The sequence below is a fragment of the Dermacentor silvarum genome, chromosome 6 (assembly GCF_013339745.2).
Source record: "Dermacentor silvarum isolate Dsil-2018 chromosome 6, BIME_Dsil_1.4, whole genome shotgun sequence".
NCBI classification, from domain to species: domain Eukaryota; kingdom Metazoa; phylum Arthropoda; class Arachnida; order Ixodida; family Ixodidae; genus Dermacentor; species Dermacentor silvarum.
The window spans coordinates 170,999,374-171,017,008 of NC_051159.1; positions in this window are offsets into that span (position 1 = coordinate 170,999,374).

Here is a 17,635-nt window from a genome sequence, read left to right on the forward strand (position 1 = left end):
AGTTACTCCAACCCTACATACCAGCCTATGCAGTTACATTACGCGTTCTTACAACGTAGGAAATGTTAACTTTCCGAAAGGTTGGTCCTCATTTGGTCATTGTCGACCGAGAACCACGCAAGAAATGGTTCAAAGCGCTGCCACGCTTGACTTAAGCTGCGCCATGCTGCCACCTAATCTGAACAAGGAATATTTTACTGGTGGCTTGTGCTCGACGCTTTTGTTTGAGCAGACATTCCATACAATCGCGAATCAGCTTACACCACGCAGGTGTTTTCTTTTACTACATAAGACATAGTGTTAATACAGGTGAGAGTGGTATCGTAAGGCTTCATTATATTACATCGTCTCCATTTATTCTGTCCTGCCTTACATTGCGTTCCTTCTTATTCGGCGCCGCATGCCTTACATAGTTAGGTAGTGTGTATAGTGTCGCATGTAATTTTAAGCTCTAGCGACACTGTTGCGGTAACTGTTGTGCACTTATACATCACCCCTCGTGACAGCGCCGTATTCACTATGCTTTCGCTGTGAGTCTTTTCAAACGACCGTATTCTTCCGTTTTTTTCTGCGAAGTGTCAGTGTACGCTAGAAAGCACTGCGACTTCATGTTTACTAGTGGACAAAAGCTGTCGAATGTACCCGTCATTTGTGTACTACGGGCTTTCCTTCGGCATGCCACTGCTGCGGATTGCGTCGGATTTTTCAATTTTCTGATAATCCTTTATTTTGGTATGAAGCATCTGTGCCCGTTGCTTCATATTCATGAATTACCTAGTCCTTTCGACCACTCTAACGTCAGAAGGGTAGAGAAAGAATGGAACTGTTCGCCTTCCCTTCACGTTAGTACAACACACGGGAAAGTGCTAGAAAAGGCTCATTCACGTGCTTCCAATTCGTCACACACCTCTGAGGTCTCGGCGAGCGTTAGGATTTCGGCATGCTGGATGTAATAATTATGGATGTATTAATAGAATAAAAATGACCATACTTTGTCGCTCTTACTGTATTCGCGATGCCCCTCCCTTGCTTTCACACCGGGAATTCCTATGCACCGGGAATTCTCACGGGAGCAACTAGGCAACGCTGACCCCTTTTCACAACGTTCAGCAGGGCCGTCTATACTCGTGTGTTTGCGCTTTGAACTATCGTCATTAGGCTCCAGCTTTCACAAATGACACTAGGCAGCACATTGAGCTATTTGATTAGAATACATCAGAGTATGACTTGACTGATTTTATGCCACTCTAGCGTGCACAATTTCGGTAGAAGAAAGATAAGGTATTTACTTCGAAAATGTCTTCGAGGCCCTGTTTACTTACTGGTGTTCTATTATTTAACTCTTTTTGAGATTTTTCCAACAAAAACTAAACAAGTGTCGGGTATTTATTGCGTGAATTGCAGCCCTATAGGCCATGCTGTGACAGTGTGTAGTTATTATAATATTGTCACTGAGACACATAAGACATGCGACACTCATGCGTCATTTTACTGTCTCAGTCGCGCTGTCATAACAGCTGTGATTGAACATCAATTCATTGTTAAAAATGAAACAGGTCACTCACCAAGGTCAACATAAAAATAATATGACGTTTCGGGATCCATACGGATCCTTTCTTCACAATGGAATGTTGGCTAAGCAGAAGGGTTTTAAGTAGCGTTGAGCGCATGACGGGAACGTCAGTTCGGAAACGTCATATTATTTTTATATTGACAGACTACAGGTGGACTACAACGCACGGACACAGCCGAGAAGGCCGCTATATATATATAGCACTCGCCAGCCATACAAGCGAAGATGCCATAGTGGTCTTGACCGACTTTCAAACAGCGGCACGCAACTACATGATGGGCAGGATCTCCATCAAAGCGATCAACATACTGAAACGTGGCGACACTCCTCCCCCTACACCAGCATCATGTGGGTTTCGGGACACGAGGGACTCAAGGGGAATGAAGCGGCACACACCGCAGCCAGCGCAAGCGTCAACTGGGCCTCCCCGCACGAGATTCTAGACATTTCCCACCTACCCACCCACATCAGCGGAGGAAACAGAAACAATACTACTACTAACTTACCAAGCACTAGCTACAACAGCACTATGGACTTGAACGCAAGGTATACCCTCCACCACATCCAAAACTAACGAGAAACGAAGGCACCGACTACAGGCGACTCCACAGCAATTCCTTCACCCACAGAGCATTAGTGCATCATTTCCAACCGACGCTATACAGCTAGAGCTGTCCGCATTACAACGTGCCAGACACCCTGGCGCACCTCCTACTGAAATGCAAGAACACCCGATCAAGCATCACAACGGCACAACCAATAGCAGCAGACGCAGACCCAAACCTCCCCACTGATACGTGGGAGGCTGCGATCTCCAAGCCGGACCTAGTCGACCAGCGCGAACTCATGGTCCGGGACCGGCGGGCGGTCCGGGCCAGAGGGTTCCTAGAATAAGGGATCCTCCCACCTCGACTGACAAGTCACTGTTTCAAATAAAGGTTTATTGATTCATTGCCCTTGGTCAGTGACCTGCTTCATTTTTAACAATGTTTTTACCTTACCAGACCGTATTCCGTCGAACTCTTTGCAATGCCAGTTCATTCAGCTTTCAAAATTTATGGCAAAGGTATGTGTTCAAAAAAGTGAGCAACGCAGAAGGAGACCGCGAATTAAATGTAAAACTTACCAGCTGGAGTTAATTCACGACTGCGTTTCTTCCGATTCATCTTGCGTCAAACGTTTAGCAGACTTGTCGGATGAGCCTCATTGACCTCTTCGTTTAATATACGGCTGCCAAGAAGGCCGGTTCATGCTTACTTGTGAAACATTCTGCGCTGAGACGAATACAAACCATGAGTCGACAGAAATCTCCGGCGTGTGCGATGTTTCGTGTTACCAAGGGCTTATTCCTGCTCCGGTTGTTCCTCGCTTCCACAGACCGACACGCTCACTCTGGCTTGAATCTCAAAGGCCTTCCCCTTTTTCTCCTGTCAGCCCGACGCTTAGTAGTCATTCCTTACCACGGTCCGTGGTTTGGAAGCATCTACTTTTATTTTCACGGTTTCTCCACATTACAGTTTTAGAGCTGTTGGGAAAGTAGATTGCATTTTCGTCGTGAGATTACGTTCACGTGTTTCCTGCACACTTGTGTCGCTCGCACGTCGCTTTCCGGAGTCTGCAAACTCCTTCCACTGTGCAGTGCCACCGTTCTCTGGTCGAAATAGAAAACTTTGTTTCAAGTGCCACCCGACAAAGTGTGTGCACGTTGCACGCCCGAACGTGCGGGGCCTCTTTTTAGCTTGGCTGCACAGCAACGACTTCGAACACGTTCTCCTAAAGTTTTTTTTTTTCTCTTTCACTCCCTGAAACAGTTCTCGTTTATCTTGTGCCCTTGTGTACATGCTATACCCTTCAGTGATCTTTTCGTTTTCTCAATGTGTATTTTAGGTAGAATGCTTGTAGTGTGGACGGAGATTTTCATCTTTTAGTTTTATTTATGTCAGCAACTAAACTGATGAAGACGTTTCTTATACTTTTTCAAATGCACGAAGGACTTGCACTTATGCATGTGCGAATTCATGCCCGCTGCTGCTGGTTTTCAAAGCGGCTCCGTGGAACTACAACGAAACAACTTACATAAACGGACGCGGGCAGACTTCCTACGAAAATATTCTCTGAATTGTGCCGGTGATGAATTCTAAAGCAGAAAGTAGGCAATATATGCACTTGCATTTTTTTTCTCTGACTGCTCTAGTGGCGCTTCGCAGCAGTGGACTTGGTGATAGAAAAATATAGGGAGAAAAGATAGCGAAAGGATTCGTATGTTTGAGAATACATTTGTTCTAAAGCTGCAGCGAATGTGCGTGAAAGTTCTCATTTCTTATTCCGCTGGCCAAGCCAAACTATCATGGCAGATGTTGGCGTGAAGGTGGCAATGCATCTTCGCAAATGAAAGCATAATGGCAATGTGAATCAAGAGCCACATTAGCTTATTCATTATTGTATACTCTCATCGAAATTATACAGGCTGGCCTAAGTTGCTTTTTATTTAACGAGCAGCTCTAGATTAGTGTCGTATAGGAATAGATTATTTTGAAGGCTTCATTTGAAGTAACGAACACCGTATACATGATTTGAAGTTTTACAGCAGGAGGTCTCGAGGAAACCCCATGAGATTAACCTCCTTAGATATAATGCACAAATTCAGCGAACAATTTATTAGCCGATAAGTGTAATTCATAGGAAATGTTATACAATAGTGATTACGCAGCATTGTAACCGTGATAGTGTACATAAAGGCTATGACATACCAAGATGTGAATGAACAGTTATATCGCGTACTTCACAAATACGGCTCAAGGGAACATTCTTCGCTAAGTCTCATTTAGTCTAGTTCAGAGCTAAGATGTTCTTACGCAAATGTGTGCTTCAGCCGTGACCGTTCCTTTTTGTTCTCTTCGCGAATTAGTCACTTCTCGCAGCCGAAGCTTTGAAAAGTCTGTTTTACCGGATTTGTAACGGTTTGTAGCCTTTTTTTACCAGAGTTCTTTTTTTCGTACAGTTTAAGCTGTTTTCCAAAAATAATTCGTTTTGTTGTTGTTCTTATAAGTGTTCTCCTTAGGACAACGCTCATAAAGTGGGCTGTCGTGTCAATTCTCTTTTGTAGTTGTCATTAGCGTTCCTGTTTCTGTCATCCTACTCATTGTGGCAGTAATTGGCAAAATAAACACGGAACAAGAATCTCTGTATTCATTTTATATTTCTACATGTTTTGTCGCCTCGCTTGAACACTGACTCATGCTTCGACAACTTTCGCCACGCATGCCGCAGAGCTAAGCATCTACGTAATCCGCCTGTCTACAGCACTGTGCCAGTGACGTCCGTGAGTCATCGCCAGACTCTCGCCAGGGCTATAATGTGTGTTCAGGCCCTTTGTTCTACGTTCTTCTGCTTTTTTCCAGTACCCACATCTGCTATGTTTATTCTTCGTTAGGGTTACTTTGAAAGACACTGTATTGCCCGACACAACGCATCCCGCAACCCCAAAGACGCAAGTCCTGTATATGTACTCTTTTCACAGTCTTAAGCAATGAGAAATTTAACATTTTGTCATGATCACCGTCATTGCTGGGTTGAACAAATTCCGTGCAGAGCAAATGCCTCTACATTGGATACAGATGCATTCTAATGTATCGAAAAGCGAAGAGTGAAATAGAAAAAAAAGGGCAACGTTTGACACGGAAAGAAACAAAATCTAGCCGTGACGAAATAGTGGCAGCGTGAAGATAAGCGCGATTATTGATTCCACAAAGGAATGTACTATTACGAAACGATCATTCTGCCATCGCGAGCATCTGACAAGTGCCGCAGTTTCGAAGCTAGACAACATCACGGAGGGCAACTCGCCCTTCAGGACAGGGCCCTCTTTTCACCGTGTTCGCCTTCCCAGTTCGTGGGAGGCAGCTGTGCTCTGCCTCAGTAAAACCGTGCATTGTGGCGGAACCAGCAGCCAAACGCGACTTGACGTATTCGGGTGCACCGCTGGCGCGTGTACGAATCGTCCATGAGTGGCCAGTATACGTTCGATGACGAATCACGGCGTCGTTTTGCGAAGTAGGTGACCAATATCAGCTTTTCTCCCAAGTGAACCGCTTTGTGAATTTGGCCGTTCAAGCGAATGACAACAGACGGAGCATCGACGGCACTGCACAATATTAGTGAGGAGCTGTATAAGTCGGCTGCGCTTCTCTGGTGGTCCCGCTCACATCAGACACGCGAAATATGCCGGGGCAACAAAACGGGTCGATAACGAGTCCTTCCCCGCGCACCCTCCCGCTTCGAGCCCACATTCACCAACGAGGGTCAAGGGGAGGACGGCTGTCCCACCACGAGGGGCGCAAGGGGCAGATCTAATTTGCGAGTGACTCACGCGAAAGCGTTGCGCTGGCGGTGACTGTTCGTGCTTCCAGCAGCGAGCGTAAACCCGCCGTGGGCGGGGATTTTGTTTTCGCAAATTTTATGTAATAAATGCCTGCTGGCCTTAACAAGTTGGCAATCGAAGTAGAAAATGTCCTCAAATATATCTGCGAGACGTGACACTAAGAAAATTTAACTTTCAATGCATTGAGAGAAAAAAAAAGGAGGAAGCATTATTAAATGAATAAGGTGAAAGACTCGTAGGTATGCACTTTATGAAAGTGCGAAAGTGATTAAAACCATTTTGCTTTTTATTAATTAATTAATTTATTTATTTATTTATTTATTTATTTATTTATTTATTTATTTACTTACTTACTTACTTATTTATTATACTCTGAAGGTACAGTTGTACATTGCAGAGGGGAGGGGCAAGGTAAATAGAGAGGCAAATCACACAATCGTTGATTATAAAAAAATTCAAGTACAATTAAGCGAAAACTTTCCAAGAAAACGTCAAAGCTAAATGCGTGGATATCAATAATTATTAAAAAGAACAAGAAAAAATGAGGAAGAAAGACAAAAGAAAGATCAAAAAAGAATTGTCCTGGAAATGTAAGATAATAACTTGATGCAATACATGGGAAAAAACATGGCAGAACATCGCAAAACATGGTGCAAAAGATGATAAGAATGGTAAATAGAAACTTGGTAAGCGTAGCAAAAATACATGGCGTAACAAAAAGAAAAGAAACGAAAAAAAAACATACCATATAAAATACAAGCCATAACTTAAAATTATGGCAAAAGAACAGATATTATGCAGAACAAGCAATCGCAACATTAATTTATAAAATGAAACTTTGAAGTGTGCTTTTAAAGTTATTGGTGTCAATTATGCTTGTAAGTGATGCGGGTAAGTTATTCCAATCTTTGCTCGTTTGGGGAAGAAATGAATATGAAAAGCCGACGGTGTTGCAGCGCGGAATGTTTACCTTTGGCGGTGGTCAATGCGAGATGAAATGTATGGTGGCGGTTGAACAAAGATAGAACGTAAATATGCGTTGTGGTAGTAGATTTTATAGAAAAGACATAGGCGAGATAGTTCTCTGCGGGTTGATAACAGCGGGAGGTGTAGGAGAGCTTTCATGTTAGTGACACTCGCAGTTCTTTGGTGGTTGGTGAGAATGAAACGGGTTGAGCGATTCGGTATTGCCTCTAGAGAATGTATGAGGGTGTCATGACCAGGGTCCCATACTGATGATGCGTACTCGAGCTGTGGACGATTGTAAGTTGTGCACAATAAGAGTTTTAGCGGTGATGGTGCTAGAGAAAATTTCCGACGAAAAGTATCCCAGTGTACGAGTGGCCTTAGAGGTTATGTGGTCAATATGAGTTTTCCAGGATAGATTGCTGGCAATGTGAACCCCCAAGTATCGGTATGACGTTACACATTCTAGAGGGATGTTATTTAGCGTGTAGGTGGGGCAGATCACGTTAGCACGAGAAATCCTCATAGTCTTACACTTTTTAATGTGTAATTCCATGTGCCACGTACGACACCACTCATTTATGTTATTGAGATCCTCCTGAATTGCTAGAATATCTGAGGGATTAGTTATTTTACGATACAAGACGCAATCATCTCCAAATAGACAAATGTTTGAGGAAACGTGAGTGGGCAAGTCATAATTCTAAATTAGGAATAATAAAGGACCGAGCACGGACCCTTGCGGGACACCGGAGTCAACTGGAGCTAAAGGCGAGTTGGCGTCATTGGTGGTTACAAATTGAACACGTGATGTCAGAAACACACGAATCCAATTAATTACGGCAGGGTCTATGTTTAGAACGTTTAATTTATGAAGAAGCAATGCATGGTTCACTTTGTCAAATGCTTTAGCAAAGTCAAGAAACATACAGTCTGCTAAAAAACCAGAATCTAAATTGGCATGTTGGCCATTAGTGAAAAGGATGAGTTGAGTGTCATAGAAGTTTTTACGGAATTCATGCTGCATAACTGTGAATAAGTGGCTATTTTCAAGAAAACAACTGGATGCGTATATATTATATGCTCCATAACTTTACATGGTACAGATGTAAGTTCAAATAGGTCTGTAGTTCTGTGGATCGTGGGTTGGTCCAGTTTTTCGAATGGGGATTACTTTGCCAGTTTTCCAATCAAACGGTAAGGTACCAGAGTTGTAAGATTGCGAGTAAATACATTCTAGTATAATTGCACAGTATTCCACAGTGTTTTGTAAGAATGTAGTATTGATTTCGTCTACCCCAATTGATGCTTTAGGTTTTAATTTCTGTATGATGGCTTTGATACCGGTTGAGTCGAAAACGATGGGATCCATGAAGGGGTAGTGTAGTTGAATTTATCTCAGGCATCGAAACAGGAATCTGAGGCGATGAGAATGACTGAGTGAAGGTATTGTTAAGCACAGTTAGAGCACATTAGGTCAGGTACTGGGTCCAATTTTGTAGATGCCGCAAACATCCTCAAAAAACTTCCGCTTTGTAACATTTCTTCATTTCGTTTGTAAAGCATAAAAGAAAAGCTGATCAGTAGCACGTAAGACTTGTCGGTGTTTTGGGCATTAACCTAACTTCGCTCAATATCTTTATGTTATATCAGTACGTTGGGTGTGCAGGAGATATATCCCGGACTGTGTGCTTGTTGAATGACAGTTACGACAGCTGTGGGATGTGCCTTACAAAAAGTTGACTTAAGGAATCACTTGACTTCATGTTTAGCTGCGTATATATAACCAGCGCTCAGCTCATCGAGGACGGTCGCCACGTTTAAGCAGCCCTTGTGCGTGTATTTCAGTGACCACGGGAGGGAGGGCTGCGGAAGAATGCAATCCCATGTTTATCTCAAAGAAGTTGGTATTGAGGTAATGGCAATATACGCAGCGAGATCCTGTTGATGTAGCAGTAAATGAGTTCAGTGCCAGAAGAACCCTTGAAGACCTTATTTCTGGATAATCCTGCACGTATGACACACGAGCAAATGCAGGTATTCGCGGAGGATTTTCTGCGCGCATTCTTTCATCACCGGAGTTGCAAACACGACGTTAATGAACAAAAGTGTATTGCACAGCATAAATTTTAACCGAAGAAAATTGCATAATGAGGGATTGTGACACGTTAGAGAAACAGACTTCTGAACTTTATAAATAAGAGGAACATTAATCTTTTTTTTTTTTTTTTGCGTAGTCGTGCGCTTTTATAAGCTATGCGCAGATGCGTAAAATAAGCGTGCAGCAGCCTGTAAGCAATGGATTGCGTGGTGGATGTCTCTTTTAAATTCGCTATACGTTTTTCCTGTTGGTTTTATCTCACCCTGAACAATCGACTTTACAAAATGAAAATATTCTGAAGAGGCCTAAAACTATTGTCTTGCCTTTTGTTTTACTGGGAGATTGATGTGTTTCTTCTATAACAGAAACTGTAGAATAAAATGAAATTGCAGCAGCTGCCATACCAGAAAAAAATTAAAAAATGAAATTTCTTAGCATCGGGCAAAATGTTATTCCTCTTATTATACTTTTATTCTATCTTACAGATGAAAAAAAAAGGGATACTAGCTAATGATTCAGAATAGTTCGGCAGGAACTAAAAGCGGAGACAGCACAGGTAAAGGAGTATAAGAATGGTCTGATGTTGTTTGCAGATGTATGGTTGAAACTTTTTTCGCTTGTACAGGAAATTTCTCGCATTGATGAAAGTTACCTCCGTCTTCTGCACCGTAGTCGTGAAACGGCAAGTAGATGTCGACAAAATGTATCATTAAACAAAGGCCCCATGCTGTAAGGCACCGCAGGAGTCTGCTATCCGCAATGCATTTTAGAACTCAGAAACAAAAGAATTATTTGTTTTTCAGAAATTTCATTGTGCTGGTTGCCTCTCTAGATGGTGTCGCACCCGAGCAGCTCTTAAAATCTCCCGAACTGATGAACATTGTCACTCGTACTACTTTCAGTTTCCGTAGGGCCCTGTTTATTGACAAACCGAATTAAGTACAAGCACTGCTGGAGCGGACTACTGCAACACCTATTCTCTTGGCTGAAACAAGGGATATGTCTGGATATTTGACCCCTTAAAGTCGCGAATGGGACGCAATGCCTCCGGAAGCAACTGAATTGGCCACGTGTCGTCGTTACCACGAGAACAAGGCACATGGAGAGTATTAACTGCTGCTTTTATGGCCAAACATGCCTGTGCAAAACTGGTATTCTTTCTCTCGATGTTTACCCTCTCCCCGTCCTCCTGTTCGATGTCTCCGCCGCCAGTCAGTACTTTAGAGAACACTCTGAACAAAGACTTCCTTATCGCTCTCCCCCGCGTGTTTACCGTATGGTGCAAGCAAGTGCAACAAACAAACGGATGTTATCGTGTCGCGGGAGAATCAGAAAAGCCTGAGAGGTACCTGATTCTCCCGAGGACATCGTCTGCCAAGAGCTCATCGAGAGGGAGCGACAGAGAGCAGCCTGATAAAGAGGAATGCCCGGTCCAGTCGCATGTCCCGTGCATGCAGAGGGGCACGCGCTGCCCCGCCGACCGAGAGAGAGGCGCCTCATTAAACGTCCCCCGCGGGTCTTTGTTCCCACTCGACGCATCGCAGTGCACTGCGACGCTTGCCTTTTCCCCGTGCCTCGGAAGTAACGAAATTACGACGGAGCCCACAGGGATAACGCCCCGACTTCTTTCTGTCATCTCGCATTTGCACACGTGCACGCGTGGAAGCCTTTAGCGTCAGAGGTGGTGCTGCTAGAAAAGAGCGACACTTAAAGAAACTGGCCGAAAACCTATAGAATGTGGCGGAGAAAAAGTATCAACTCGGGACGAACAAATGCAGGAATAAACAGAGGCAATGTGGTCAAATTCAGATTATCGAAATCTTGCCGCTGTTTTGGGAAGAAAAAGCTCGAAAGAAAGACATATAAACTGCAACAAACAAAAGCTGGAAACAAAAAAATATAGATATGCCGATGCAACGCACATATTTTAATCTTTGTGAAGCGAAGTCTTAGTAATTAAAGCGGGTAAATAAATGCTTTACAACTAACGGCGATGCGTGCAGTTTTGTTCACTTTCAACCCATGCAACATGTAATCTTATGGAATGCGTGTGTTTATCTACCACAAAGGTCAAAACTTTATTGCAATGCAATTTTTATGTTTATGCACTACATCGTTCAATAGCTATGCCGTAACGCACACTCCAAATCAGGCAGATGCAGTGTTATACGTGGCGATGGCACTATAGGAGGAATCAATAAACGAAGCCCGTTGAGTGGGTGACAGGTTATGTGCAGAAAAGTTGGATGAATATCAAACAAGATTTAGCGATTCTGCACCTCTTGTGTCACAGTGGGACGTACTGATTATGAAGGATTGACCAAGAACGGTCACACCGAAAGTGGTACATACCAAATGGACGTACCCAAAGGATATCAAATATTCCGTTAAAGATAATTCACTATTCTATTAACGAATTGGTTTGGTTTAGAGATGCCTGTGAGCTTACAACAAAGCAGAGGTTTTATGTTGGAATATATTTCTTTTTAAGCCGATTAGAGCTGCTCATACTGGGTTGGCATACAAGGTTTGTATGGTCAGCATAGAAGTGTTATACAAGTATAAGCCAGTTTGCTGGTACTTCATTACGCGCCATTGTATTGTATTGTATCCACAAATATATATGCGCCGAGATAGCGACCGACCCAATAGGCAGCACTGGAACGCTGGCTGTAGTGTCTGAGCCAACAACGTTGGGAAGTAGGTAAACAAATGTTGACTTTAAAATGGAAACGAAGAGACATAAAGAAGCTGCAATCGCTATATAAACAGCTAAGCCGCTATCATGTCAATAACAACTTAAGAAGCAGATAACAGACTAGTTTTTACTCAAGACACGGTCAATAAAGCTGCTACGCACGTGACTGGCCACAACAACCACATGCTGAGAATTTGGCTGAATCCTGTTTTATGTGGCATGTATGCATATCATGCTGAAACAGAGATTTGCAAATAAGGAATTTAAACTGTTGTCCAACCACTAATTGTCTATTCATTTCCCGGCCACGGCGGCCGCATTTCGATGGGTGCGTAATGCGAAAACACCCGTGTACTTAGATTTAGGTGCACGTTAAAGAACCCCCGGTGGTACAAATTTCCGGTGTCCCCCACTACGGCGTGCCTCATAATCAGATCGTGGTTTTGGCACGTAAAACCCCATAATTAATTTTTTTTATTTCACAGAAAGGAAATCGATGTCCATTTAGCGGGAGGAGGCTGCTTGAGCAGTGTTTCCACACTGCACAATTAATTACGCTTGTCCAAAAAACCAAGGGCCGGGATAATGTAACAATTCTATTCTTTTTCGTTTTCTTCCAGCACTTCCTAAGTGGTCCGAGTGGCGTTCCACCTAAGTTTTCACATTAATCAGCCAGTAATTAGTGGTGAATAATAAGAAAGAAATATAATCGAGCGACGGAATCACTACAGTGCACCGGCCTAGATGTGAATACCATCGTGAGCTGAAAGAAGCCGCTAAAGGGAGCTTCTGGCTCGGAATGTCCGCAAAGCAAAGGTCACGGGATAACTTTGTGGCAGCCATGGAAAAAAAAGGATGCATTGTTTTTTTTAATGCTGCATTCACTCACTCACTCACTCACTCACTCACTCACTCACTCACTCACTCACTCACTCACTCACTCACTCACTCACTCACTCACTCACTCACTCACTCACTCACTCACTCACTCACTCACTCACTCACTCAATCAATCAATCAATCAATCAATCAATCAAGTAATCAATCAGTAAATCAAGCAATCTCTCGGTAATAAATAGATAAATAAATAAGTAACTAAATAAATAAATAAATACTGAATCATGATTGAAGTACTTGTCCATAAACTCGAGTTACAATGAGATAAAGTGAGTCAAGATGTTACAGTGCACCGGACAAGTTAAGCTGTTAGTGAACTAGGCCGGGGAACAATGTGCACGAAACGAAAAGCAATGATTGCAAGTGCAACAAAATGAGCCTTAGCTAGTTGTAAGATGTTAATTGGTTTTACCAGGTAAGCTACAGACAAGGACGACGGTAAATACGCACAGCCCGCAGCACTGCTGGCTAAAACTGAATTTGTTGAAGACGTGCACAAATTCGAATAGCGAATCAAGGGACACGGGATAAAAATTAGAACAAACAACCGAAAACGATTGTCAGTGTATGTGAATATTCTTTACACCGCTTCTAAAAGGCTTTTCGCGTTATTAGTATTGATACGCTTGAAGGCGCACATTTGTTGCAGTGAGGATATTTATGTAGAATTTGTTGTTTCAATGCGTAATTCCGCAGAAAACACAGTCGTTAACCAGCGTATCTGTAGTGGTATATATTGTGTAGAAAGCTATATACCTACTTTTCATGGGCGCCAGCATATTGCGTAGGCAGTGAATCAGCATGCCGGCTTGGGCGAGCTTTCCGTATTGCCGTAGTACGGGCGAAGAAACACGGGCGACTCGGAAGTCGCCCGTGTTTACGCCGATATCTCATAATGATCTATTGGCGCTTACATGTTTCGGGGTGGCATTAGGTTCGCCATGCACGAGCACTTGTATGATTTGGTCCGTAAATAAATGAAAACCACCGGATCATATATATTTCTGACACCATCACATCTTAATAGTCATAATTGGAAATACATAATTCCCACCATAGTACAGCTTCACTGGTCTTCCATCTCCACCCCAGTGGAAGGGCTGACAGTTTTTTGTGCGGGACTACGGCGACATGACATCACATTAGACGCTGACAGCCCGGGCCCCTAAATTTCTGCTTCGCACTTAAAAGGCAATGCCGAAGCACAAAGATTATATGTATCCTACTGGTTTACCAACCGCAGCGATCGCTGCGGTTGGTAAACAAACAGGAGGCTGAGGTAATATAGCATAGTGATTTGAAGTCTGCTATGCACTTGAAATGTTGGAGAACGATGGCGATGGCTGACGCCGATATCTCATAATGATCTATTGGCGCTTACATGTTTCGGGGTGGCATTAGGTTCGCCATGCACGAGCACTTGTATGATTTAGTTCGTACGCTAAGCGATAAGAAATTTAGAAGATTTTTCCATTCCCGCTAGCAGTTCAGAGATGCCGCTGCTTTTGGCCGAGTAAAAACCACTGCAGCCAAAATTGTTCACAACACATACACACACAGCAGCTGATGCGCGTCGTATGTTTGTGCAGCCAAGAGGAACTGCCACAAACTGTTGTTACCGCAGCACTGAAAGGCTACAGAGTGGTTCTTCGACGACCTCGTATGAGCTGACATTACGTAAATTTCACGGAGAACGAGCTAAAACATTTCCAAAGCGTTCCGCAGCACGCGACCGCAACACATTCAAGCAGCATGGCGCGTGAGCCAAAAGTCATTATGTTTGTAGTGGTAGTGATTTTACTGAAAAAGAAAATGACGCTTATTTCTGCTCCATTTTCTTCTTCAATAATATCACTACTACTACTACTACAAACATAATGACTTTTGGCTCACGCGCCTTGCTGGTGTCTCCAGCGGCCCGAGCGCCGGCGCAGATGGCGACTGACATCCTTCTCTCTTGTAGCCGTCGCAGGGGGAGAGGGCGGCGGAAGAAGAGGAAGGCTGTTCTTTCCGAACGTTCCAAAACAGCGTATAAAAACGTTCAGACGCCCGTAAGCTTTCGCGCGACAGCACGTGCGTCTCGAAGAGCTATAAAATTTGGCGTTTGGTGACGAACGCGCCCTGCAACTTGGTTGCACGAGAGCACGGGACCTTTGCGTCTGCGCCTTTGTCCGATTGTCCGACAGCCACCACGCAACACGCAAACTGGCAAGAGATTCAAAGAAAGCTATTCAGTTTTGAAATAAGAACAAAACACAAAGAAATTAATTGTAATGGGCTGTCAACTAAATAGTCGTATTTGTTGAGTTTGTGCATGAAGCACGGCAGTCCACGCCTAATCTGTAACATTATATACAATGTTTGCCGCAAATACAAGTGTCCCACCAGTAAATACAACCCAGTTTTTATGCTTGCTTTCTATTCTTTTTTCGAAGAACAGTAGTTTGTAGCCGAGGTGGCTCCCGTAATGAACTGTTTTCGCGTTCCCCATGCACCTGAATGCCATGATCCTAGGCGAGTAGACGCTTCTTTATGTGTGTAACACGTCTCAGCCATGAAGATGCGCCCGTAACTGCGTGAAAAATTGTGTACGCCTGGCGTGGCCCAGCCTTCATAAATGGTTCAGCGGCGCTTGTCACACCAGATTTCTTCTGAGTGGACTCAGAGAAAATGACACATAGAGGCACCAGATTACATCCCAAGGTAAGTTTCTGCCCGTGTTTACGGTCACGGCAAGCTTACAACACGGCAATGAGAAAAACAGAGAAAGCATTCGCCGAGGTTGCAAAAATCTGTTAAGCATGCAGCTTTAAAACGGGAGAGTCATTTATTCATGTCAGGTACGGGTGGAACCGAGCCCAAATCTCTCCAAGCCCGGCGTTTCCGACGAAAAAAAAAGCTCTCTTGAGCGCAATGATGTGCCAGCCCTTCCACGCGTATCCTCGCAAATGAGAAGTAATGCTGGTTCTACGCCGTCAGTGAAAGGAGCTTTTTGCACCCGTATCGTCGGGCACACTGGAGAGACTGATCGCCATAGCAACATGGCGTTTTTCCGCTTGTACGCATCTCCGGCGTGAAATAAACATTGTTGTTGCTCCACTCTTAGGAAGGTGAAGGAGCGACAGCTTAACGACGCTAGGTAAATGAAAAAAGAAAAGACCTACATCAAGAATAAAGAAGAATACGTAAAGAATAATAATAGCTGTTCTGCAGAAGTTCCCCATTATCAGTGCCACATTAGCAATGGGTTCCTATAGCTTCCATTCAAGGCTAGTGCCCAAGAAAACACTGAGTAATATTTATGCGCTTGTTTGTTTATTAGATTGCGTTACGTCCGTTCAAATAAATTAGAGCAGAATACGTAATACAAATCAGAGCATAATACAAATTCGTCACATTCTTATAAATTCTACGATTCACAGAAAGCTTGTGCACACATGGACAACAACTAACGTTAAGAAAAGGACGTTTCATACCCGAATTATACCAAGGGCTGTCTTTGTTGAGCACATCATGCAATCAAAGTAGACTATAGACTTGATGATGTTGTTTCATGTGTATGACGTCTAGGATATTCTTTCGTGCACTGCCTCAGCATTTTATTCGGAAATATTGAGTGAAGTTGCGTTTCCGTCCACTTTCATTTCCCTTTAGCTCATAATTTCTACACTTCAGTTAAAATTACAAATAATTTCCCCTATGCTTTCCTTGGCTTCATTGCCTGCTGGCTTGATATGTTTGTGGCTAAGAAAACTCGGACCCCTCAATTCCACTTGTTCTTGTTCAATGATTTGTTAAAGCTCGATAACTATGCATAGACAGTGCCAAAGCAGCGGACTTATTCATTGTTTATGATGTAACTTATTGGCTATGGGGTTACTCTGCTAAGCTTGAGGTCGTGGGGTCGATCCCTTACAGCGGCGGCAGCATCTCGATGGGGGCTAAATGCAAAAAAAAAAACGATCGTGTACCTAAATTTTGATGCACATTAAAGAACCCCAGGTGATAGTAAAGCGGCGACAGGTGCTAGTTGGTGCGACTTTATGGTTGAGCGCACTGCCAAGTTTTGACGAAATACTGGTAAACGAACATCAACATACGACTTAAGCACACATGTTGATGTTAAGTGAGCTGTGTGGTTGAATTCTATTTTTCCTTTTTTTATGGGGGGGGGGTGACTGTTTTCTGTTATCGTCTTTCAAATTCGGTACATAAGACACATGCCAGAAAAACACAGCAGTTGTCAGTTCGCGGATCGATCACCTTGTCTGTCTGTTTTCTTTTAGCAGTCTTTCGTCAAAACTTGGCAGCGCGCTCAGCCATGAACTCCAGGTGGGCCGAATTCATCCGGAGTTCCCAATACCACGTGTCGCATAATCAGATGGTGGTTTTGGCACGTAAAACTACAGAATCTATTTTTAACACGGAAAAGCTGTTTCCACGTCGCCTACGTGCAACTCCGATAGTTGGGCGATAAACTGTTCAAAACTATGAATTGTTCGAGACGTATTGCTTTTGCTGTAATTTTTCATTTGTGAAGTCTTGAAGAAGGTATATGTGCGTAGTCATATGGCTAGTCATCTGGCTAACCGCCTGTAGGAGATAACATAATCGTAACCCTTGAACTGGATTATTCAAACAGACGGAGACGGGCATCACTTGTACGTGAGATGGGAACACGTATTCAACTAATTAACACTAGTTCACTAATTAATGTCGTAGTTAATAATGGCACGTACTGCAATTTACGAATTGTAGCCGAAGAGTTTGCAAGGCATATCCACTTTGAGATAAGGATGAAACCTGTTTCGAGATATTGATTGCCGAAGTGTGCGACAAAATACATGGGCGTCCGGATTACTTTTGTACATCATACATAATGCACAAAAGAGTGTTTTGTTTAAAAAGAAGCAAGCACAACAACAGTGAATGTTTACTGCGAGTTTGATGGCGCATATCTTGAAAACCGGGCCATCGTCAAGATGTGCTCCATTCTTCTGGAAACAGATGAATGGAAAA